The sequence below is a fragment of the Gymnodraco acuticeps genome, unplaced genomic scaffold (assembly GCF_902827175.1).
Source record: "Gymnodraco acuticeps unplaced genomic scaffold, fGymAcu1.1, whole genome shotgun sequence".
In the NCBI taxonomy this organism is placed as follows: Eukaryota; Metazoa; Chordata; class Actinopteri; order Perciformes; family Bathydraconidae; genus Gymnodraco; species Gymnodraco acuticeps.
In genome coordinates this window covers 195,072-204,128 of record NW_022989965.1, presented here as the reverse complement: position 1 = coordinate 204,128, position 9,057 = coordinate 195,072, and the positions used below count along the sequence as shown (strand labels likewise).

Sequence of the window (9,057 nt, the reverse complement as noted above, 5' to 3'; positions counted from 1 at the left end):
TGGACATCGCCCAAAGCATGCGTTTTACCTCGGAAAGCTAAATTCCTCATTGCCAAGTGCAGAGTGACATCAAGGAGTCTCTGCAAGATAGCTTAGTTTTTCTCAATTTCAGACTGTAGCTCTCTCTGCAACTGATGATCAACGCCACATGCAGTCATAACCGAACACTGTAGGTGTTTCCATCGCAAATAACAGTCCCTGTGATTCCTACTTGTTTCATGGCTTGGGAATTTATCATATATGCGACGCCACTCGACGTCACACATCTTGTATCCCTGGTCACTACTCAAAGCACTAAGAGAGGGTATTTTTTGCTCCTTGGAGAAAAGAACACATGGTATGCAGAACAGTGCATTTGCACTTTCACTGTGAATCAACCAGTCCCTTTTCACTTTTCCCCTACCCTTATCTGCTTTGGTGTATTTCAAGTAATCTGGAAATCTCTTTCCCTTTGAATCATGTGGAAATTCTTGATCTGTTTCTCGCATTGCTAATTTCTTTACAATAGTTGCCCTGTCCTTGTCACTCATCCTAGCTGGGAACAACCCTGGGTCAAGTGATAGCAGATCTTCTACCTCAGACACCACTACAGGTGGCTCAGTATCTGTGGCATCCTGTGTCGGAGCCTCACTTTGTCCCTGACATTGACTGTCCATAGCTGCTTCCTCCTCATCTGTGCTGCTTTCATGGTCCTCGACCTCTTCTTGTACTGGTACTTCTGCCTCTTCACCTCTGCTCTCCTCGTTGGCTGCCTTGCTCGAGGGCCCTGGCTCTAGAGTATCCATAGTGTACATCATTTATAAAATGCCCTATAATAGTAATAACACAGTACAGCTCGAGCTATCTCTAAATTGTTATAATAATAATAATCATTTGTATAGATATTTTCCAATTGCTCAAATCTAGCTATAGCTACTGTAACAACCTCAATTTAATGTACCAGTGGTCAATGGTATTGCAATTACTGGAAGAACTAGAGTAACTAAATGTGAATATTATAATATAATAATATGATATTATAGTTGAAAGTGGGGGTGCAAGATTAGTAACTGGCAGGCAAGGGGTGGTTTGGAGTGGGTCAGGCACGACCACCTCCATGGCAGCATTTTTTTAAATTTAATGAACACCTGTACGTGCAATTTCCTGCAATATAGAGCACAGAACTGTCTGAAAATCCTATGGGATCCTAAAGGATTCCTATAGGGTTCCAAAAACGTATAGAGATTCCTATAGCATTTTTTGACTAGGGATGGTATCCTACACTTTAAGCTGTCTGATATTTCCATTACCTGAAACTCTTGTGTCTCTTTCTCTCCTTCTCTGCCTCCTCCCTGAGTCTGCAGTCACCACATCATTCTACATTAAGGAGAGCATTACACTTATGAGTACACTGAACTGGTTTGAATACACAATCTTTATGCTACTCTGTAAAGAAAGGGAGAGAGGGGGGAATATATTATCCAAGTATTTGTGTCTTAATTTGTTATGTTATCCTACACTTTAAGCTGACTGATATTTCCATTACCTGTAACTCTTGTGTCTCTTTCTCTCCTTCTCTGCCTCCTCCCTGAGTCTGCACTGTCACCACCACATCATTCTACACAGGAGAGCAATACACGTATGAATACACTGAACTGGGTTGAATACATGATTTTTTCTTTTTTCTGCCATGTTCTACCTGGCTGGCAACACACACACACGCACACACACACACACACACACACACACACACACACACACACACACACACACACACACACACACACACACACACACACACACACACACACACACACACACACACACACACCACACACACACACACACACACACACAACACACACACACACAACACACACACACACACACACACACACACACACACACACACACACACACACACACACACACACACACACACACACACACACACACACACACACACACACACACACAGTGTGCAGGTTAGTTACAGTAGGAGATGGGCTTCTATCATATTATCTTCTATCATTCTATAATTCATTCTTCTTTTATTTTCATTTCAGGTAGTTGTACCTTAAGAGAATTGAAGGCTGGCATCTGTAAATGCAGATAGATATAAGTAGCCTACTTTATTCTTATTTTATTATCATTATTTTGTTTCCAATGAAATGGAATCAGAAAATAAGTGGTATATGATGGAAAATATGAAAGTCAATGCTTGAAGGAAAATGGACTTCGGAAATCAGTTTTTTATTTTCTGTTCTGTAAAAGTCTTGTCGAATGTAATGTTTTATGTGGACCCCAGGAAGACTAGTTGTTGTCATGCAACAGCTAATGGGGATCCTAATAAACTCAAACTCTAATGGGCTTCGATCTACCAGATAGCTAGCTAGTCAAACACACACACTGGTTGATGTTACTAGCTAGCTAGCAAACGTCAGCTAACCGCTAGCTAACATAAAGAGTGACCTGTAATTCAATGCAGCGAAAATGAAGAGAAGGTGATGATTATAAATGTGTTTTATTGTATTGAGTGGTAGAAGTAAAGATATGTCTAACATATTCTTTGTTTGAACAACTTACTGTAAAGGTCTGCCACGACAGGTCGCGGTGATTTACACTCAGCCTACCTGCATCAGGACTGCGTGGGTGGGAGGCAGTTGATCAAACCATTGTGAGCGAAATGCGGGGGGGGGGGGGGGTCACAATCTTTGGAAACTTAAAAACTCGCTATTAAGTGTCTATAATCAGCACAAGTTCTTTCATTGCGTATTATTAATTCGATTGAAATTACATACTTATGTTTACAGTGATATATTGGGGGGGCATATCATATTTTTCATATGATCAAAAAGTGGGGGTGCAAAAGCACACGTTTGCTCCCCCAAGGTCAATTGTGGGGATGCACCTGCTCCGCTTGCTCCATTGCTCAGGCGCCCATACCATGCAATGAATGAAGGGAGGGGTGCTCATTCTGTCAAACAGAGTAACAAGCACCTGTTTGTTTCTTTTGTGACGTTTTTTTTAATACAGGCAATTATACTTTTGAGTCATCTACATTAACTTACTTTAGGATAATAATAAAACCATATTAATAAAAAGATAATAATAGTGTTCTCTGCCCCCCTTTATTGTTATAAATCTTCACTTTTTTCGAAATAGGGACTAGAAATATACTGTACATGCATGTATTTTCTGTATAGCATAGTTCTGTATCAATACACTTACATTTATATCATGTCTAAATATAAAATATGTTTAGTTCGTAAGAAAATGTTGCATTGATAGAAAGAAAGTTTAAAATTCATAATAAATTACAATATATATATATATATCCAATCAAATCTATAACATCATGGTGCAACATTGCATACATAATACAAGCATAGAAAGTCTCTGTCTCACCCTGCTGTTTATCTGCAGTTGTTGCAGGACTCATTTACAATAGAAATATTTGCAATTATAATAACAGCAGCATTAAAAACTCCCCTCATTACATGATGAGGCCGAAGATGAAGAACGATGGCTACCCACAGTAGCTGTCCACAGGTGAACACGGCCGAGGAGCTTTCCTCGTATACGTATGTGGTGTTCTCAGGATCTGTGTCGCTGCACTGAAACTTATAGTTTTATAGACCATTCCTTATTTTGCCAACATTTGGGAGGCATTAGTATTGATATTGTGGATCCTAGTAAATCATTTATTGCCCTGTGTTTTCCCGCCTGTCTGATTCTTTTCACCTTCTACTCTTGTATTTCTGCCTGTCCTCCCCAGCTGGATGTTTTGTAGGTTGAAAAGCCACTTGGTATTCTCAGGGCCGCCTTAATGCACGGGCTGACCTGGGCTGAAGCCCAGGGGCCTACGGAGATCAGGGGCCTATCATGAGCCAATAAAAACGTTTTTTAAAAAAATGTAATTACAAAAAAAAAATTTTTTTATTTCGGATGTTTTTAAAAAACATTTAAATAAACAAAGTCTTGGCTTTCAGAATATGAAACTTTTATTTCCAAAATCACACGATAAATACATTTTTGAAGCTTGTAAAGGGAAGATGACAGCTCTCACTCCCCCTCCCTCCGGCTGACATTATGAATGTAAGGCGTATAGTAATCATAGATAACACGGCAGGGTCCGTTACAGTTTGTTTTCATCTGATTTCAATTAAACAAAGTCTTGGCTTTCAGAATATTAAACTTGTTTCGGGAAATTCAGATGATAAATACAACTTTGAAGCTTCGGCATAATTACAAGCGGAGAACGGAGTAACTTGACGTCACAGCAGGCATAACAACAGCCGGTGTTTCTCGTGAGTGTTTCCCCCGGGAAACAAACACAATACACACACGCAAAAATACACACACACACACACACACACACACACACACACACACACACACACACACACACACACACAACACACACACACACACACACACACACACACACACACACACACACACACACACCACACACACACACACACACACACACACACCCACACACACACACACACACACACACACACACACACACACACACACACACACACCACACACACACACACACACACACAACACACACACACACACACACACACACACACACACACACACACACACACACACACACACACACACACACACACACACACACACACACACACACACACACACACACACACACACACACACACACACACACACACACACACACACACACACACACACACACACACACACACTCACACACTCGCGAGCTTCCCCCAGACCAGTAATCCAAACGAAAATATCTTCCCTCCGTAGTATTTTGATCATTTGCTCCGCTAATCAATCAGATCGATGGATTCCAGAGATTTTTCTCAAAAATGATGACTCCCGAAACAGTCAGTACCACTTAACAGCCAATCAGAATGAGAATATGTTTTACATGTGACTTGTTCAAATTGCGAGTGATTGAGTGACAGATGAAGGTTGTTTAGGAGAAAAAGTTTGAGAAGAAAAAGTTTGAGAAGAAAAAGTTTGACAGTGGCGCTCGGGAAAGGAAATTGTTGAGGGAAAAGGAGTTTCGAGACAAGCAGCTATTACAAAAAATGCAGAAGCTTACAGGTTATTTTAAACCTGTAGGCCAGGATGAGGTGGAAGGACAGATGAGTTCTGTACCGATCAGTAGCGGTGCCGGCCGCGGGGCCTCGGAGCCAAGTAGGCCGTCTGGTTCTGATAGCGATGGAGTAGCGGGAGAGGGAAAACAGACAGGAGGGACATTATCTGTTGGACGAGATGGAGAGGACGACGAGGACTTGCTACGTGGAGGGGAGCCAACGGCAACCGGACAAATACATGGGGGAGGCCCGATACGTCACTCATCTGGAGGAGGGGACCAGGTGCGCGTAGAGCAGAGTGGAGAAGTGCGATCACAGAGCCTGCCGAGGCTATAAATGACTTTGATTTGTTGTTTAAATAGGGGGCCTACAAAACCTATCAGCCCCAGGGCCTGATGGCAGGTTAAGGCGGGCCTGGGTATTCTGTGGAACCATGATGACGTCTTTACAGACTTTCATTCCCTTCTGGCTAGGGTTGGGTACCGAGAACCGGTTCCGGTTCGGAACCGGTTCCAACATTTAGATTCCAACGGCATCATTTAGACATGTGAATTTCGGTTCCGCTTTTCGATGCCTGAGGAAATGTTTCTCGCCGCTCTCCGTAGCCTACTGTATGACTGCGGCGGGGCGGGAAATGTAGCATTGTACCCATAGACAGTACTCGAGTTGAGGGGGGATGGGGGGGGATTGCATCCACCCTGAAATAAAAACAGTCAAAATCATCCCCCTTCTAAAACTGCCATTCCCCTTTTCCATCCCTTATGTAATTTTATCAATGAACGGGGCACTGGTATTACTGCTATTTCAACATAAATGTTGCGCATATTGAGTAAAATACTGTGGGCGAGGGAGCACGCACACATGCAATGACATTTTTACCAAGTCACTGACACTATACTATGCGAGTGCCCTAGAGAGCGCCAGAGCACCGTGATGCGCCTGTTTGATCGATGCCAGAAGCGCAGGTAACGGTCATCACAAAGGCCAAGCAACCAGGAGGACAACGCGATCTGAGGGATTTCATATTTAAAAATACTAAAAATAACATTTCAGGTAAGTCAAGAGTCAGTAATCTTAGTCATTACTCATTACTTTAGTCACCAAAGGTGGAATCTATGGACATAAGCAGCAATAACAACTTAGTTTGGAGTTTAGCTACGTTTTTCTCTCGTGTTAGCTAGCTGGTAAGACTCAAAACTGTTGATGAAATGATACCACCAGCACCAGAAGAGCTGAAACCCATCCTTCAAGCAGTGAACACTCTGGTCATCTCCACAGCTGAGTGTGAACGTGGGTTTAGTCAGATGAACATTTTAACCACAACTAGAAGCTCCCTAGAGGTAAAAAGCATGTCAGCCTTGCTTTTCATCAAGTGTGTTGGCCCTCCACTGAACAAGTTCAGACCAGAGGTATATGTCAAGACTTGGCTTAAAAGCCATTGCTTAGCTAACAATCAGAAAGCAAGAGCCAGAAAAATTGAGACCAAAAAGCATGATTATGAAAATCTTTGGAAACTTCTATGAGATGGGGGAGAGTGGAGTAGGCAGCCATTGACAACATTGGTCCTATTTTGTATTATCTGTATAATCTTTTAATATATTTTCATATTTTGTAAACAATTTCAATTTGCACTTAATGCCCTGTTAAAAAAAGTAACATTGGGAATGTTAACATAAAATATTTGTATTTGAACTGCAATAAAATGATGACGGATCAATATTTTCCTAATTTTTTTCCTCACATTTTTCATGAAGAATTTACATAATGATTTAATTAATTACGATACAAATGTAACCCTTTAGATACCAGTTTTGATCGTATACTAGTAACTGCTTTTTTGAAAAAATACACTATAATTCAATATTCTAAAAACTATTTTGACTTTAATATTAGTATAATCAGTTGATCCATCTGAATAATAAATGAGGGACTGTTAACCTACAAGATTTGTACCATAGACTTCCATTATAACCACATTTTTGTATTCCCTCCCCCCCTTTAAATTAAAGTGAAAAAAAGATTTTGCACTAATTGTCCTCTGCATTTGACCCTAAATGTTAGTGGTGCCATGGCAGCCGGGGGACCGACTCTAATTATGAGGTGCCTTGGTCAAGAGCAATGAAAGGAGTATCTGAACATCCATAACATGCATGTTGTTTTAGGAGTATAATAATTATCTTTATGCTGGTTGGTCTCCCACCCTCGGCGGGTTATCAGCACAAATTATGTCCCCATATGATAAAATCCACCATCCCCCCTGATTTTTTTTTACAACTTGAGTACTGCCCATAGATATATATATAAACCATGATATAAACATGTGTTTATATCATAGGTTTATATATATCTATGGTTGTACCCTATGGTTGTACCTACACTTCCTACAGCGTAACCTGAGACCAGGGTTGCGTTCCGATAATCCAAAAATCAGCTCCTAAATTCTAACCCTATCTCCTATTCCTTGACCTCTGAGTGAAACGTCACGGGGTTAAGGGATAGTGGATAGGAGAATTCAAAAGGACTTAGGAGAAGAGACCGCGGTACTTTAGAGAATCCGAATGCACTTTCACTATCCGACGTGTTTATGATGCGCCAGCGGACGTCATGAATGTGCGTCTGCTGCTGTGGGGAATCTATGGAAACTAGTTTTCTATACAGCGGACTACAACATGGATGTTCAATAAGAACGAGGGACTCCTGTAAACTCATCTAGAGACTCTGCACCGTGCTCTGATGCTGTTGCTTTATGCTTTATGAACGTGGACAACAGAGAAACATATTCTTCATGACCAAAGTTGGAATTGAAATAAAAAAGGAAAGTGAAACTTATGCTCGTCACCCTCTCCCTCCGGTCCACATTAATACAAATGATCCCAATACGTATGATTGTATGAACTATGAAAATATCTTAAAATCAATACAAATATATTTATTATAAACGTTAGTCCTTAACATCTATCACTGTGTATATCACCATTCAAACATATTTTAAAAGTTGAACAAACCCCACACAGCTCAGTGAAGACTGTGAGATGTTGACTTTATTTGATCATTTCAGTAAAAACTAACGTACATATTTCTCTTTTTGATTATAATACTGATGAACGTTCAGAAAAAAGCACTTTGGCAACTTACCACATACGTTTTAAAATGCTTAATAAGCACCGTAACTTTCATGATATCATTTCTCGGTCATAATCGGTTGTTTCCGTGAACGGCCGACTGTTGTGATGGCAATGCTGCGGCTGCAATGCATTGTGGGGCAGCATTTTCTCCTCTCCTTTCGGTTAGGGAGGTCCAGTGGTTCCTAAGCTAAAGGAGGTTATAAAGGAAGTTTGAAACCTCCTTTCCTTTCATTTGGAGAATTGGAACGGCACTTATCATGGCTGCCAGTTACGTACTTCCGGGTCATTTCACTCCGTTAGGAAGGTTCCTTAGCTAAATCATGGATGTATAATAAGAACTGGATACAGCGTGGGAGGCGGGGCCTCATTCATTCCTATGAGAGCTGCTCATTAGCGCATGATGATAAAATGGCTCAACTTTTGAGAGAGTGAAACGTCACAGATTACCCAGCATGCCTGAGAAGTACCCGTATGTGCACTCATAGAGCATGCGCAACTTTAACCAAAATGCTCGTTCACATCAAGCACGTCAATTTGCGTACACGTAACAGCACCGCACGTTCATGACAGCATGGTAATGGATTGTTGTTATCATGGATTTTATATTAACGAGGCGGCAGATATTAGCTAGCGGCTAGCTAGTAATGATGCTAATGTACACATCAATCGTTATGTACTTATATTACGCTGTAACAGGATCTAGTGATATCCAACAGAGCTTCATTTAGCATGAAATAATTATTGCACTGTAGCCTATATATATATATATATTTATATACAGTGCAATAAGCTTCTTAGTGCAATACGAAGCTACAGGGACGTTAATAATGTCGGTAATATTAACTTTATTT

General features: G+C 40.9%; 1 long non-coding RNA gene across 1 annotated transcript; it reads right to left on the bottom strand.

Moving 5' to 3' along the window:
- Positions 1-281: 281 nt before the first annotated feature.
- Positions 282-1,598, bottom strand: LOC117542891. Its single transcript, XR_004568503.1, has 3 exons — positions 1,526-1,598; positions 1,290-1,356; positions 282-772 (listed from the first exon to the last, which is right to left on the bottom strand). It is a non-coding gene; the product is annotated as an uncharacterized LOC117542891 (long non-coding RNA).
- Positions 1,599-9,057: the final 7,459 nt, after the last annotated feature.